The following is a 17,037-nucleotide window of genomic DNA, read 5'->3' as shown; positions in this document are numbered from 1 at the left end:
TCATTCCACACCTTTGTAGTACGAGGAACAAAGCTCCTTGAAAACCGGACCGCCACTCATCCAGATGGTGGGGATGATATTCTAACTTGTGGCGTGTCGTGCGAAGGTGGAATTCGGCGGCAGGAATCAGGTTAAACAGCTCATCGGAACACTCCCCATGGTAAATACGGTAGAAGACACACAATGAAGCGACCTCTTAACTTGCGTCAGTAAAGGCCATCCCCTAAACTCTCAACTCTTGAGGGTTTTTTAAATACATTTTTTTTTCACCTAGTTAAGTAAGTTGAATGTTTTGAGTAGTTTGCATGGATTGTATTGAATTTGTTATTGATTTGAAAGAGGGGCTATGAGTTTCTTGCCGCTTCTTCTAATTAAGATCCATTTTTTCGACTTGTTGGTAAATGGTTAAATGTATAAGGTTGTTCAAAAGTGTTTTTTGACCAACATGTGTAGAAGGGGTTGGTAATTTAAATGCACATAATAAAACTGTTATATCTGTATTTTAAATTTTCCACTTAGAATTATAATAATCACTGACAATTATAGTGACGGGCATAGTGTCCCCTTCCAAAACACAATAAATAATGCCCTCTCGAAAAAAAAAAAAAATTAAATTCCAAATTTCTATATTTGATATTAAACTATATATACAAAATTACTTATTAAAGCAATTTACAGTTAAGCCTTATATATGTAGGTATCAGAAAACTTATTTCTACAAACCTATCTACGTGTTGGGGGATAAAACTTTATTATGCTTAAACAAAACTAATACATGAGGTTTGGGGAATCAATGAAACTGGGAAAACCTGGCTATTTGCTATGTATGCCCTCTCGAACTTAGCGCTCTGGCTTATATAGGGCACGACCGTTTTGATGCTACCAACTGTCAGTTGGCACTGCTGTAGTGCCAACTAACTTACACGAATCAAGTTAACTAAAGATCTAAATATTATATTCTATTAAAGCCATTTCTAATAATAGTGATTATTATATAAAATAATATAATAAGATAAATGTTATTGATAATTGGATATAATTTTATGGTAGTTCATGACGTTCGTAGCGCTTATTAACACATCAAGTAATCAATATTATAATATTGCTGACACATGGGCTTCGTCTGCTTGTTCTACACCAACTTGACCAGGTTTTAAACCACAATAATACTACGGTCATTGCAATGCAATCTAAATGAAATATTATCCGTCACGTTTCAAATCAATCCTCATAACGAAACAAGGGTGGAGTATAAGAGTTAAATATTTAAGTATGCTCGCTTCGCTGGGAACAATTGTGTTATTTTGGGATCAAAGACAACTCGACAAAGCATCGATTGGAGGTTTTTTCTGGAATATCATTATTTATAATGATACTCTATTGACTGCAACGAATATATTTTAAATTTAACACGAGTATTTCTGGAGAGTGTATTTGTGATGATATTCTGCAATCCTTGAGTATTTCTTCTACATGTGTCAAGTTTAGATAAATCATAATTTGGTATCTTTTGCTGTCTTTAAACTTTTGCTTCCAATGGGCATATGAATCGCTCTATTTTTTATTCTTTTAGATATCTATTTTTTAATTACTACCATCGCTTCGGAAACAAATCTTTCGCACTAAGTAATGCTTTTAAAAATATCAAGAAAATGAATTTTGTTCCCTCCTCGATGAAAAGCTCACTTTTAGTCCCTGGTACCAGGCACAAAAGTCGTATTGCCGGTAGAGAATCGGCCACTTTTCTTGCGAGCAAGCTTGTCATCCAGGTGAGAAAAAAATCGTATACGCACAACGTGAGATAAGAAGGACATTGCCACCCGCGATTATAAATATTCCGCGGTGAACAGTGCGTAGACAATTCAGTAAAACACCCACAAAGGTTTGTGCAAAGTGGTATTAGATTTCGCGACGTGAGAATATTTTCTGTACCGATACGGTGTCTGAAGTTGTGCCTGGTATTTGGAAATGAGCTCGTCTCCTATTACATTGGTACTAGATATAAAGCCGGCATATTCATTCACACTTACAGTTTGTTATTGTGTATAAGAAAAATATTTTATTTTATTTTTTGGATCTGGTTGTGCAGAGATGTATTTTCACACGTACACGGGCACGTGCGCTTTTTTTTTTCTATGTAAAAGGAGGACAAACGAGCGTACGGGTCACCTGGTGTTAAGTGATCACCGCCGCTCACATTCTCTTGCAACACCAGAGGAATGACAGGAGCGTTGCCGGCCTTTAAGGAAGATGTACGCGTTACGTTAGTATCATTCTAATAATGATAGTGTATGACTTGTACTTGTACAATTGTACAGGATCAGTGCCCGCATTGAGCACTGTTCCGTTGTAACCAAAAAATGCAATCATTCACTAGCCGTAGCATCCCGTTGCTTCATAGACTCCGGACATTTATCAATCAACGCACACGCTTGCAAGCGTGCGTACGTCATGCTACGAACTTCAATATTACAATTTATTACGTGCTACGAGCTCAGCTACGATTAATAATTCACAATGTCTCCTTTCTTTGTGATCCAATAATGACGTTTGAATGCTCTAGTTGTAGAATACATAATTATAATGAGTGTTCCGTTTTTCTAGAGATGGGGCTAACAACCTCTTGTATATGAGATTATTAATATTATATATTATAAATATTAACGCTTATTTATTCCATGTTTTCTAAGTTGACACATAAAACTTTCATGTGTACACGTAGCTGTACCTTTGGAAATTGTACCACTAATTAGATGTATGGATAGATAGTGATTTTGACTACGAATATAAAATACTCGGATAGGTTATGATTGCAACAAAGGATAACAAACAGACTCTTTTATATAAAAATAAACATTGAAATAACGACCAGTTTGTTTAACTTCCATTTGATAGCTAACTGCGCGCTCTCGCCCTATTTTTATTCTAAGCAGCGGTGCCGAGTTTGCAAACACTAAATAATGCAGGTTCATGTGTCGCCCGCGGCCGTTCGTTACGATAAAGGGACCGAGTGTAATAATATTTACATTGTATCAACTTACGTTTGAGCGTTGATAATGTCTGAAAGGATAGTTCTTGGCTTCAACTTTAAATATCAAGTACTATATGCAGCTAAAAAATTGCTTTGCCTTGCGATATACAATCAGGATTGAAGTGATCCATAGGAGAACCAAAGCCAAAATAGCCCAATTTATTGCGAAATTGAAGTGGCAGTGGCAGGCAGCACATAGTTCGACGGACAGATGGCCGGTGCGGCAGATAAGTTCTCGAATTGCGACCACGTAGCGGAACCCGCAGAGGTGGTTGGCCCCCCACAATATGATGGTCATGATTGCTGGTATTCATTGGATGAGGGTAGCGCAGGACTGATCAAACTCAAAGGCAAATCAACTTGATTCAAGTAGGCTTAAACTAAGCTCTTTTGAATCGTCACTACAAATGTTTCATTTAAATTACTGAATTTACCATGTGTTCGTAATAAGTTTAGCTAGTGAGAAGAAAATACAAGGAACTCAACGTCCACTCTTTTCAATCAAATAGAGTATTTTACAATGGCTGTAATATACATAATAAATTAGTTTGTAAGGTGCTGCATTCAATATATGAATCGTGTATAAATAACATAAATTATTTCATGAAAATTTAAAAAGAATTAATTGTATAAATATAAATTATCGTATATTGGATGCATCAACCTTTACAGCTTGAACTCATTGTTTTTGTAAGGATGCTTCGTCTTCGTGCATCTTTAGGGGATGCCTTTGTCTAGCAGTGGATATCTTCCGGCTGATGACAGTAAATTTTATCTAAATTATTTACATTTTTCCGAAATGCAAAGTGCTATGAGTTCTGAAAGTGGGATTAACTAAAAGGAAGAAGAAAATGAAAAACAATATTAACAAGTTGCGAAAATCTTATCTCTCCTCGGTTTCTTTAATCTTTATTCGTTTCACGTTCCCACGCAAAAGCGAAGCGATGTTGCGAGGTTGTTAACATTTATAACATATTTTATATTCTAAATGAATAGTATTTATACTTCTACAGAGTAGACTGTAATCTCGTTATAAATGGTATAAAGCTTTGAGAAACGCCGGCGTCGTCTACTAGAAGCGCTTATAACACTCCTGCTCAGCGCTAGTATGCACATCATTCTGCTGTTTATGGGATTCATTATTTAACTGTGCGAGCTTGTAACAAAAATCAATTTTGACATGATAAATATCAGTTTGATATCCCTTTATGTAATCTATGTTACTTTAAAGAATTGAAAATATTCATAAGTCAAGGTGAGCTATATTGAAAAAAGAGAAAATTTTCTGACAGAGTTAGGATTCAGTTTTGTGTTTCTTTCTGATAGTTTAATTGGCTTTCAGCGTTGAGATCAAGCACAATGTGATTTGGAACGTAATGATGATAATCTTGTAATTACACCATTGAAAGCACTATACTAGACCAAAAATTTTTAAAGTGATAATCCTCACTTCAGTGATTAATAATACAAATTAAATTCTCACAACCTGAGAGTTAAACAAGACATACCAGGAGTTACGATCCATGCGTCACGCCAACGGCTGGCTCCGTAGGTAAGAGCGCTCAAAAGGAACCCGAGAGGCGCGGTTTCGAGTCCCGCACCGTTCATAAATTTTGGTTACAAATTTAATATGCATTTGTTCTAGACAGTTTGAAAATAAGTTACTTATTCATTCATGTCTAATTCATTAATTTCTTAAATTGCATAGCGTTCGCAAAGTGCTGAAGTTTTGGGCTCGATTCCCGGGTTGTGCAAAGTTTTCATGTGAGAAAATTTTCTGTACCAGTATGGTGACTGAAGTTGTGCCCGCTATTAGGCAATAGGCTCGCCTCCCAGTACGAGTAGATGAGACCTAGACATAAAGGCGGCTATTTATTACATAAACATTTAGTCGCTATAAAGAAGAATATTTTATAAAATTTTATTATTTCGTAAAAGGCTTAAAACACAAATTATGATTTTCACAGTTAATCGAAACCTAGGAATATTTAGTTTATACTTGCAGGCCGTGTTCCAATTTTTGACAAAATTTGTGCGAATCTGGCAGTTCTATATGATCTACCTAGCCTAGACTGAACCGCCTTACTGTTAATATAATATAATAAAATATTTCCGATAGAAGTGCAATTAATATATTTATTCATTGTTATATTTTAAGCAACAATGTGCAGGAGATACGTTTTTATTTTACTTTTTAAAGACAGTTAACAAATTGTAATTTTTTTTCTATTGAATATACCTAATTGTGCGGCCTTTTACAGAATTCTCTTTGTCCTGAATCTTAAAAATTAGTCGACGAGATGTTCAGGAGAAATTACCTGTCTACTGTTAGAATAAAGTGTTAGTTTTTTTGGATTGGCATCAGTTAGAAACGATAATCGATAGCACAGAAGAGTGGCGACTACGGGTTGGAAGCACGAGACGGACACGATAGACTGATGACCTGATAAATGTGGCAGCAACTGTTGGGGTGAGACCGGAATGAGGCCGGCAACGTATCAATCTCTTGACCATGGTATAGCAGATATACATTGGCGGTCGCACTTTCCACCACGTTGTCTTGTCCGTTTGACCCTTCTTATATAAAAAGGACTGCGCAAGATCGGCCGTTCTGGACGTCTGTGGAGTAGACATATATTCAGCAGTGGGCTTCTGAATTCTTCTTTTTCTTCGGGCTTCTGAAGATGATGAACTCATAAACAACAAGCAGATACAATTGTGTATTGTTAATACTTCACGTGGCACTGCTTATTGCGCTAATGAACGCGGCACAATGTTTCAATTGTCACTAATTGTCTGAATCAAGATACAACACCGCAGAATGTTTGATTACTTTGATCTTGACGCGGATGGTGAAGCTGTTAATTGTAGCATCACATCAGATGTATATGCTCAAATTGAGACTAATTTAAATCATTATTTAACCAGAGTTATTATTTTACATCGTTTAGTGAGTATCGTCTAGTCATTATTAAACTTGGACAGAGAATATGACACCAATTAATTCTTGATTAGAACTTGCTAAATTGTTAAAGTAAAGATGGCGAACGTTGCATCTTTTCTTTTTGTTTCTAATTGAGAACTCTTTTCAAATGATAAAAAGTGACAAAAACCAAACTAAAAAGTAGGAAATAATTTTCAGTAAGTTTAAATTTGGAATACTCTCAGTATTAACAAAAAATGCATATTATTGTGAAATGAATTAACGACTTTTTGGTGTGCGCATGTACACTACACTGCACGCGCCGTGGTCCTTCGACGTAAAAAATCAAATATTCAGGATTTGTTTGAAGGAGTCTAAAATCATATATAGAAACTCCCTTACATACAAACAAACATACCAAGCTAATAAAAGCGTGTTCGATGATGGCAAATTAAAAATGGCCAAAAAAGTCTTAAACTGGTCTTAATTGATGGAGGGAATGGTAACCATCGTTTTTCACGTACCACGAAGATTTAATACTTACCTTTTTTTTTCATAGCTCATTGTTCAAATGAAAAATTGGCTTAAATTTTTAACCTATTTGTTGTTTAATTCTCATCGGGTTCTTTCATTTTTTTTTTAAATATAATAACGCCCATGTTACTCAGTGATCTTAAAACGTTATACCTGTGAAAGAATTTATAAATTCGGTTAAGTTCTTTCCGAGTTTATCTCACAAAATTCAATTGTTTTCTCTTTAAAAGTGTTAATGTAATTATAATTTTCTATCTTTATGGTTTAATTATATTCATATAATGTACTACATTATCCAAAAGTATTGTCGCCCCAATTTGTGGGATTATTACAGCTGCAGTGCATTACAGAAAGGGGCAGAGCTCTAGCCCAGTGGCAGTCCGCTTTTACTCTTATTGCGAGCAAGATTACTTTAAGCACCTGAATATACCGCCTGAGTGCCAGTTTCCTTTGCCTTTATTTTACGTATGTTGAACATTCAATTTGTGTGCTCTTAAAGCGGATTTTCCCATTCAACTTTAGTTCACTCCCAAATTTTGTTATGTACTTAAGTCAGTTCTGTTATTTTAACTTCCGTATACTAAAGTTATTGTGATGATTACAAGTATTAAATTACTTAACGTAAAATTACGTTTTAAGCGATGCCTTTATTTTGTTTATTTTCTTTTCTATAACTTTTGTGTTTATAATTATAAATTTACTTTTATTTTGACTTACTGCCTTTCTGCTTTTGACATTTGAGTATTTTTTTGCGTCACTTTGCATATATTATTGTAATTGAAATGATTTGTAAATTGCATTAAAAATAAGAACTTGTAAAACCTAATCTGTTTTGAAAAGAGCAACCTTAGAGTTTCTTGCTCATTCTTCTCTGATTAAAACTGCCTACCGAATGAGCTGTATGAAAAAAAAAACATATTTCAAGTGTAATATGATTTACCTATGAAATTAAATTATTTTTGATTTGATGGTCGTGCAATAGCTAGAACCGTTGATTCTCTCCATGTTGCCCCCATGTTGGAATCTCGCTTGCCACGTACTAATGTGCTTTCTCTTTATATGGTGGGCATCACTCTTATTATTTCTTTCTCTGGTGCTACAAGAAACGTCAAGAGATAAGGTGACTCGTATGCTGATTTGTCCTCCCTTTCATAAACTTACGATGTGTTTCATAAATAACAACGTGAATACAAGATATTTAATTTAAAGGGTTTTTTGTGTGAACATGAAATGTAAGCTTACCAGTGGGAGGTTCTTTTGCACAGGAAGCCGGCTAGATTATGGCTACCACGACGGCGCCTATTTCTGCGGTGAAGCAGTAATGTGTAAATATCACTGTGTTTCGTTCTGAAGGGCGCCGTAGCTAGTGAAATTACTGGGCAAATGAGACTTACCATCTTATGTCTCAAGGTGACGAGCGCAATTGTAGTGTCGCTCAGAATTTTTGGGCATTGATTGGCACAGTGCCGCTCAGGATTCTTGAAAAACCCAAAAATTCTGATCGGCACCACAATTGCGCAAATAGGAGCCGTTGTGATACTAATAATCTAGCCGACATCCTGTACAAAGGAGCCTCCCACTGCTATACGTACATACAGTATGATTTTTTTAAGTTGCTTTCTGATGGTATGTATCTTATAACATTCATGCTGTTCAAGTAAATATGTGTTAAATATATCCATATTATCTATACAATATCTATGCAGATGTACCTATATAAGAAAATTGGCGAGCAGCTTTTTACATTTTCTGTCTGGAACAAGTAAGTAAGTTCTGGGTGTTTCTTAAGCACCTAACAGCAATCTGTCCCGCGGCTACACAAGGAGAGCGACACCCTAATCCATAATATGTTAGAAGAGAATGAAAAATCATGATGAGTAATATTAATGATAATGCATTCGCACGAACGTAGCAAGCGCTGTTACCTTTATAGCGAAGGTGGATGATAAGCTCGATTCCGCCATCAAAAGGACAGCACTTAACCTCGGCTTTCAAAGCTGGAAATAATTGAGTTAGGCAATCGTTAAGCGAGCGATTTGCACATTAACCGGATCTGCGATCGTGTCCGGGAATGAGATCCGGCGCTGAGTACCGAGCGCCGCTCGTATCCGGAGCCTAATGGGGTCCGCTATTATGGCACCATGTAATTGGTTTAAAAGTGCGTCTTTACTTATCCTTCGATAGTTACTGGCTGGAGGCCGGCCGCCTTGTTGTAGGTTTCGCTTCCATATTGAGATTGTAGTATTGTGACTTTTGTGCAAGTATTACAGCTGTTGTTTTTATATGGAAGAGTAGACATATATATATATATATATATATATAAACATATAAACGAGAAGTTCCCAGCCAATTTTGACTTACTCGTGTAAGACATTGACTATTTGACGTTTGAGTGTGTTTGTTGCATCATCTTACATTTTACATATTCAAATCAAATCAAAATATTTTATTGCAAGTCACATTTTACAGTAGGATGGTTGGTACATTAATGGGTAGACAATATGTGACGCCCTGCAAGGGCACAGCAACGTTATACATAAAATAAATAAGTCTTATACATTCTTATACTATATTGTAACTAATTCTCACACTTGTAATTAAAAAATTCGGGTAAATCGTAGAAGCATTTTGAAACTAAAAAATTTTTAAGATGTCTTTTAAATAGAGAAGGCTTCTCTTTATTTTTAATTACGTTTGGGATGTGATTATAAATTTTTATTGCCATGTGGTAAGGGCTCGATGACACTAATGACATACTTCTTTGGGGAATTTTTAATTTGTTTAAATTTCTATTATTTCGCTTGGTAGTGTTGAGTATAAGTCCGAATGTTTTTTAACAAATTTACATGCTTCTAGGATGTAAATTGAAGTAAGAGTTAAAATTTTGTGTTTAATAAAATATGGTCTACATGAATCCATCTGCTGAATATTTTCTAAAATTCTGATACATTTTTTCTGTTGAATAAATATATCTTTTATTTCACTACAGTTTCCCCATATTAATATTCCATATGATAATCTAGAATGTGCATATGCATAATAAGCAGCAAGGGCAGATTTGAAATCTGTTACGCGTTTTAGTTGGTAAAGAGCATAAGTAAAAGATGACATTTTGCTTTTAAATTTCTGTAGATATGGCTTCTGGAGTCTAAATCAATTCCCAGTAGTGTAGCTGTGTCAACTGTTTCAAGTTGTGAATTTTTGTAAGAATATGATATATTTAAGGGGGATTTTTGATAAGGTTTAAAAGGTATAATTTTAGTTTTATTAATATTAAGTTCAAGATTATTATTATTTAGCCAACAAAAGATTTTGTCCATTGTAATATTTAATTTTTCTTCTAGTTGTTTTAATTTTAATTCGTTTAAATTTTATTATTATATTGTAATTATTATATTATATTATAAATGATCTGTAAATCTTGATATAAAAGAGTGGCAATAAGTTTCTTGCTACTTCTTCTCATTAGCTCAACCCTTTACGAAGTAGCGGTAGATTCAATAAGAAAAAAATTTTTTTTGACATTCATAAGTGTCATTTCCTGACCTACGTGAATAAACTGATTTTGATTTGATTTGATTTGAATGGTTCAACCTACAGCGCTACCGATGCTATTTTATTTAACACTGACAGTGCTCGTCGCTTGTAATGTGATGGTGACTGTAAGTTCGAGACTGATCTTTAGTGAGACAGAAGCAGAGAATATAATCTCAGTGGCTTTGGACTCGGAGCACCACATGTACACATACGAAGATCAAATTAAAAATTATTAGAAAATCAATAATTTATTAAAGTAGCAAGTTATTCGTCTTATGATATCTTTTCGAAATAGTGTCCATTGACGTCGAAACATCGCCGCTTTCGATGTAACCACTTTGCCCACTCGTTCTTAGTTTACACGTTCATTAGAAAATGGGACACGACCACGAAGCAAGAACATTTTGTTTTAGCAATTGAAATGTAATAATTTAGCAAAATTATTAAAACAAAAAGTTTATTACATTATTTTTTATGAAAATAAGGGATGAGACGGGCAGGACGTTCAGCTGATGGTAATTGATACACCCTACCCTTTACAATGCAGTGCCGCTCAGGATTCTTGAAAAACCCAAAAATTCTGAGCGGCACTACAATTGCGCTCATCACCTTGAGACATAAGATGTTAAGTCTCATTTGCCCAGTAACTTCACTAGCTACGGCGCCCTTCAGACCAAAACACAATACTGCGTACACATTACTGCTTCACGGCAGAAATAGGCGCCGTTGTGGTACCCATAATCAAGCCGGCTTCCTGTGCAAAGGAGCCTCCCACTGGTACATAATTTTGTTAATTTAAAGGGGCACTCACACTCCACTTTTTAAGCTTAGATATGATGTTAATTGGACAGTTTTTCACTGAACACTTTGTAATTGCGTGACAACTGAACGAAAGATCTAATAGAGGCGCAGGCTGAGGTTTTTCTTCAGATAATTCTTGAACATTTTGAGTCTAGTTGCTCTGTGAGTCTAGTCGCTTATTGTAAGTCAATGCAGCCCTTGCGAAATAATTTCAGTCAACGTTCAAGGTAGGTGACGCGTCTTTGCACAACGTCACCGTATGCGCTATGAGTTTTCACGTGACACATTCGAGCGATGAGTCAACAAGATTGAAAGCTCCTACCCAGAGCGTTAAGCCTTTAATACAATCGTAATAAATCTAGCGCTGTACCATTATACGAGCATCTTTCCGGTGTAAATCTTCTCGCTAGAACACTTGCCTGTCCTTTAAAGGTCGCGCAGCTAATATAATTTCACTTTGTGTGCTGTCACGTACTATCTTAGGTCATGCAAGCTCTTGCCGTTCAATTACAAAGCAGTCTGTACCTGTTCTGTTCAATATTCTATTGGCATGAATGTGTGAATAGAAATATTCTGTGAGGTTTATGTATTACATTTTCTTGGGAGAGATAATCAAATTCAAATATTTTTATCCAAAATAGGATTCAAATTCACTTATTGAATGTCAAAAACAACCACCCATTCAAAATAGACTGCCAAATCAAGAGAAGAACGGGTGTTGCGAAGAAACTTAGCGGGCTTTTTTTTTTTTCATAAAAATATATAATATCTCTGAGGGTGCTTTTTGTACATTTTCTGGGTTCATATTGTAGAAGCCTATACATCGCCTAATAAAAGACTTACTAACTCGACTCAACCAATTACTAGGCATAACAAGTTTATGTTTGTTCTTCGTGTTAACATTATGATTGCCACAGTTTCTAGCAAATTCATCAATGTACTTATGAACATATAGAACATTATCAAGAATATATTAAGAAGCAACAGTCAAAATATTTATTTCTTAAAATTTTTCTCTTAATGATTCTCTAGGATTAATCAGCTATATAACAAAATATATAATGTTTCAAATAGCTCATAATAGTTTATATTATTTATTATAAGTGAGAGTTGACCACAAATCAAATTGTCGTCGGTACGATACTGGAAGAGTTATTTCGTGAACGACGTTATTTATTCCCGTGTTGCGGACAGATTGTTTTGCCCTCAAATCCAGTGATTAATTACTTGAGTTTCTGAGTGGGTTCTGAACTGCGTTGCGCTTTTTTCATTCTTTGGTAATTTTCCCGTGTTACATATTAATTGGTGGAACGGAAAGCAGACCTGGTTGCTAACTATGGGTGCTATAAGAAAGATAATGGTCATTCAGAGGACAATGGTGAGGGCTATGCTCGGAGTTTCCCTGTGAGGTAGAATCAGAAATTAGGAGATCTGTAGGATAGTCAAAGTCACCAACATAGCCGGATGATTGTGGAACTGAATTGGCAGCGGGCAAGGCAAATGGAACCGACATAAAACCTATAAATAGATAGCAGATAGATAGATTAGTATTTTATTAATATAAACGGTATTAATTAGGTTAGTGTAAGAGGTTAAAATAAAAAAAAATAATCATAAGCCCAGAGCAAGTGCACGTGTCGAGCGAAAATGAATTAATACGATAAGGCAACGTGTAGTGCGATAACATTTATAGATTTAGATTTATTTAGAATAATATTTAATGTAATTAGCTAGTGATTATAGTGTTTTTTTTTAATGAAAATAAGGGACGAGACGTGTACAACGTTCGCCTAAAGTAATTGATACACCCTGCCCATTAAAATGCAGTTCCGCTCAGGATTCTTGAAAAACCTAAAAATTCTGAGCGTCACTACAATTGCGATCGCCACCGTGAGACATAAGATGTTAAGTCTCATTTGCCCAGTAATTTCACTAGCTACGGCGCCCTTCAGACCGAAACAAAGCAATGTTTACACATAACTGTGTAAAGGCAGGTGCAAAGGAGCCTTCCACTGGTAAATAGTATTAGTATTTTATTAATATAAAAGGTATTAATTAGGTTTGTGTAAGAGGTTAAAATAAAAATAAATAATATTAAGTCAGAGCAAGTGCACGTGTCGAGTGAATATTAACGCCAAATAGGATACGGCAATGTGTAATAAACGCGCGTACGAACGCTTCTTCGGAACGCAACGATCGCGCGTGATACGAACGAGAGAATCAAGAATGCGCTCCTTCTGGACATGCCCTAATTCACTCGGAAAAGGTTGAGCTTAAATAAGAAATGAAAAGAAGAAAATCATTGCCACTCTTTTAAAGCAACATTTATCATCATTTTACAAAGTATTTTAATTACAACCACTGTGTACAAATGTGAAGTGATGCAAAAAAAAAAAATCTGTGGATATTTAATACCCTGTATGATCTGTTCACATAGTTACAATTACTGCACACATTTCAATTTAAATTATTAATTCAAATTCGCGGTTCAATAACTTACACAAACAAGTCCCATATACAAACTAGTGTATAACATTTGCGTTCATCAAATAACGTTTCTGACTCTTTGTTTGAGTTCCCAACCCGAATTTCAATTTCCGTCCCGATCAGTGTGCTATTGAAGTTTTCGTTCGGCACCGCATCAATTACTTAATCTACAAACGTCCCGGAGAGGAGCTCAGATAGCTGTTTGAAGTGGACTCGTGCGAATTGTGGAAGTTAGTTGGCGTTTCTACGTTGTAAAGTTAGGTCGTTAGTACTGAGAGTTAAAAACAATATTTTTTATTTAAAATTAAAAATTGCTTTGTTATATTAATGCATTTTACATCTAGTAAGTGGTTTTTTAAGCTTTTATGTGAGCATTGAATCTGCACAATAATAATTTATAACTTAATAATTATTGTTTAGAAAATTACAAGTAATTATTACTTTTATAACCAAACTACTACTATTATAACTGTTATCATGGAAATGATTAATTAGCTTAAAGCAAAAGTCTTTCCCTCCACACTGCACTGCGAAATAGTAACGACTGTTTTAAACGGACATGAGTCAGACGCTACGTCGCGTAGGCGACTCGCAACGAACGAAATCGAGAAGGTAAACTCAATAGTCTCGAAACACCACGGTTCTGTGGAGCTTTGCTCTGGAGGCGTATCCACCAAAGTCGAGGGTTCGAATCTTGTATAATCCGTACATTTATAGCACAAATCTAATTTTAAGAAAAAAAGGAAACTTTATCCATGCCACACACATAAAAATACAATGTAAATACACATCCCCTTATTCATAATAGTCTGCTAACTTAAAACATTGCTAATTCTCACTCTGTCTTCTTCTATTGACCTAAGTCAGGATGAGAAAAAACACTCCTTAGCGGCTGTTTAAAGTTAGCGGACCATTATGAATATGGGAGTTAATATATATATTCCTAATCCTAATTTAACTAAATATTCTGTGTGGCAAAAGAAAAGGTCGATGCTGAGCTTGTGCTGTAAACCAATACTCGCTGCAGCGCTGATTTTCAGCATCTACCTGGTTAACTGTCGGATTTTAGATTTCAAATAAGTACTCAAGAAACAGTTACAGTTTTCGGCAAATTTCAAAATCAAATAGACCACTTCCACGCGTATCGACTGTTGTTTAATTTACGACGCCTGAGGGTCAGAATAAGTTTCTTATTTCATTCAAATTTAATCTGAATTATCCGCACACGTGCTGTCAATCAATCGGTTAGTTCTCCGTTTATATTATGAATAGATGTAGTCGTAGATTTCTAACTTCCCACTCTCCACATTAGTTATTTATTTTGTCAATTTGAATCATTTAGTTAGCAATAAGACCGCTGTCAAAATGTACTCTGTATTATTAAAGTAGTGAGAAATGTATCAGTCATAATATTACACGCTGTTTATTAGCTTCACCTGTATGTATGTATGTATGTATGTTTGTTTGTTTGTAACCGACTCATTTGGGTGAGATTTTCATCCACTTAAAACTAGATTTTCATCCACTTAAACCAGATTTCGATCAAACTTCGTAGATATATCGAGGACCGATGACATTACATTAATTTAATAAAATTATTCCATTTTAAAATTTGCAAAATAAGATTTTTGTTAATTTATATAATTTTCATCTATACAAGATCTATCTTCCTTATAGAAGAATTTTTAAAATTAACATCAATCAGGTATTGATGTTAATTTTAAAAATTAAATTTTTTAGTCCAGTTTTCTATAAAAAGCGTATTTTTTACTTTTTTTAACTACTTTTTATTTAAAATAATCCCTTCTTATGTTTATTAGTTCAAAAACTAAGGCGTTAATCTTGAAAAATAAATCTAAACTTGTTTCGTGTTGTAAATAATTTCCCTGTAACATAATTTTAAGACTTAAATAGTACTAATTCTGTATTAGCCTCTTATATTCGTATAAAGTAGCAATTTGTATGATTTATACAGCCTATTGTAGATGCTCAAGTTAAATTTCATACATTCCGTGCACCTGGCGAAGGACGTGTTCAATGTCGAATATTATAATATTTTTCACACGGAATTTCGTATTCCTCGAGCTTATTTCGAATTCACGGTTCGCTTAGAATCGAGCGGATGGCATAAATTTTAACCCTGATTTATCTGAATATCTGATGTAGGTATTTGCTTTTATCGGAATTGTGCTTCCCAATTGAAAAACGCGAAAATATGCTTCTACTTGTGCTTTCTTTACTGTTCATTGCTTTATTAATGTAATATTTATATATATAATTCTTCTATGCGTGTGTTGACAGTGAAGTACTCCTAAACGGCTGGACCGAATTGAAAGAATTTTTTGTGTGTGTTCAAGTGGATTCGAGGATGGTTTAGATTCACATTTAAACTACCTCCAAAACTCTATTCTTCAAACTAATATTCCTGGCCTGTTTTTATCGGTTGTCTTAATAGCAAGAGACTATCTAGACGTATAAATGATCGTAGTATAGTCCACTGGTTTATAATAATTTGTAAAATTCGTTCAAATTTTGTTTGACAGCCTGATTAATATGCAAAGAGTAGGTATATGACAAGAGCTATCCTAATTGGAGGTATATGGCAAGATACATTTTTCATCAAGAAAATTTATTTATGATATATCTAATTGTTGAGTCCAAACGGAAAAATATAGAAAATAATAATATTTACACACTTTTACACAAATTACCTGTACTATGGGTTCAAGACAACGATGTATTTAATATACTTACTTAAACATACATATGTACAATATAAACATCCATGACTCTGAAAGAAACATCCATATTCATCATATAAATGTTTGCACCTACTGGGATTCGAACCCGGGACCTCAAACACAGTAGGTAGGATCGCTAACCACTGGGATATATAATCGTATGGTATACATTTTTTTAATGATGGACTTTTTTAAGGACGAGACGAGCAGGACGTTCAGCTGATGGTTATTGATACGCCCTGCCCGTTACAATGCAGTGCCGCTCAGGATTCTTGAAAAATCAGTATTTTCACTAGCTACGGCGCCCTTTAGATCAAAACACGGTAATACTCACACATTACTGTTTCACGGCAGAGATAGGCGCCGTTGTGTTACGCATAATCTAACCGGCATCCTATGCAAAGCAGCCTCCCACTGGTATAAATACATACGTGATGTGACAATAAATATCTGCTCATAAATAGCAGAGTAAATAATGAAATATTTATATTGTCAGCAAATGCGTTAGGCTGCTATCAGCGGACGGGTTCACTTCGTACAAATTTATTTAATGTGAGAGCCCATTTCACGGCTGTATGATCGTAAACATGTAACGTCGTCAAATCTTATTAGATGGTACATTTAGTGCCGCGTTACTGAGGACATTAATGGTGCCAGCCGCATTGTTGCTTCCACGTGGACTTCAGCAGGTTATTGGATTATGTGAAGTCGAAAGAATTGATATTTGACATGATGGGGACAGATTTCCGAGTCACCAATTTGGTCATTCACTTTGGATGTCAATATAGTCTTAGAGATTTATTATTTTATTTATATTATTTGTAGCATCGCCAACAGTAGTGAAGCAGTAATGTGTAAGCATTACTGTGTTTCGGTCTGAAGGGCGCCGTAGCCAGTGAAATCACTGGGAAAATGAGACTTGACATTATATGTCTCAAGGGCGCACTTGTAGTGCCGCTCAGATTTGTTGGGTTTTTCAAGAA

General features: G+C 35.1%; 1 protein-coding gene across 1 annotated transcript in view; it reads left to right on the top strand.

Annotated features, from left to right (window-relative positions):
- LOC126972774 (protein kinase C, brain isozyme) overlaps positions 1-17,037 on the top strand; it is a 189,227-nt gene that overhangs the window by 48,835 nt on the left and 123,355 nt on the right. The gene's annotated exons all lie outside the window — the stretch shown is intronic.

Source organism: Leptidea sinapis, chromosome 27, assembly GCF_905404315.1.
Source record: "Leptidea sinapis chromosome 27, ilLepSina1.1, whole genome shotgun sequence".
In the NCBI taxonomy this organism is placed as follows: domain Eukaryota; kingdom Metazoa; phylum Arthropoda; class Insecta; order Lepidoptera; family Pieridae; genus Leptidea; species Leptidea sinapis.
The sequence above is the reverse complement of the archived record's forward strand: the minus strand, read 5'-3'. Positions and strand labels throughout refer to the sequence as shown.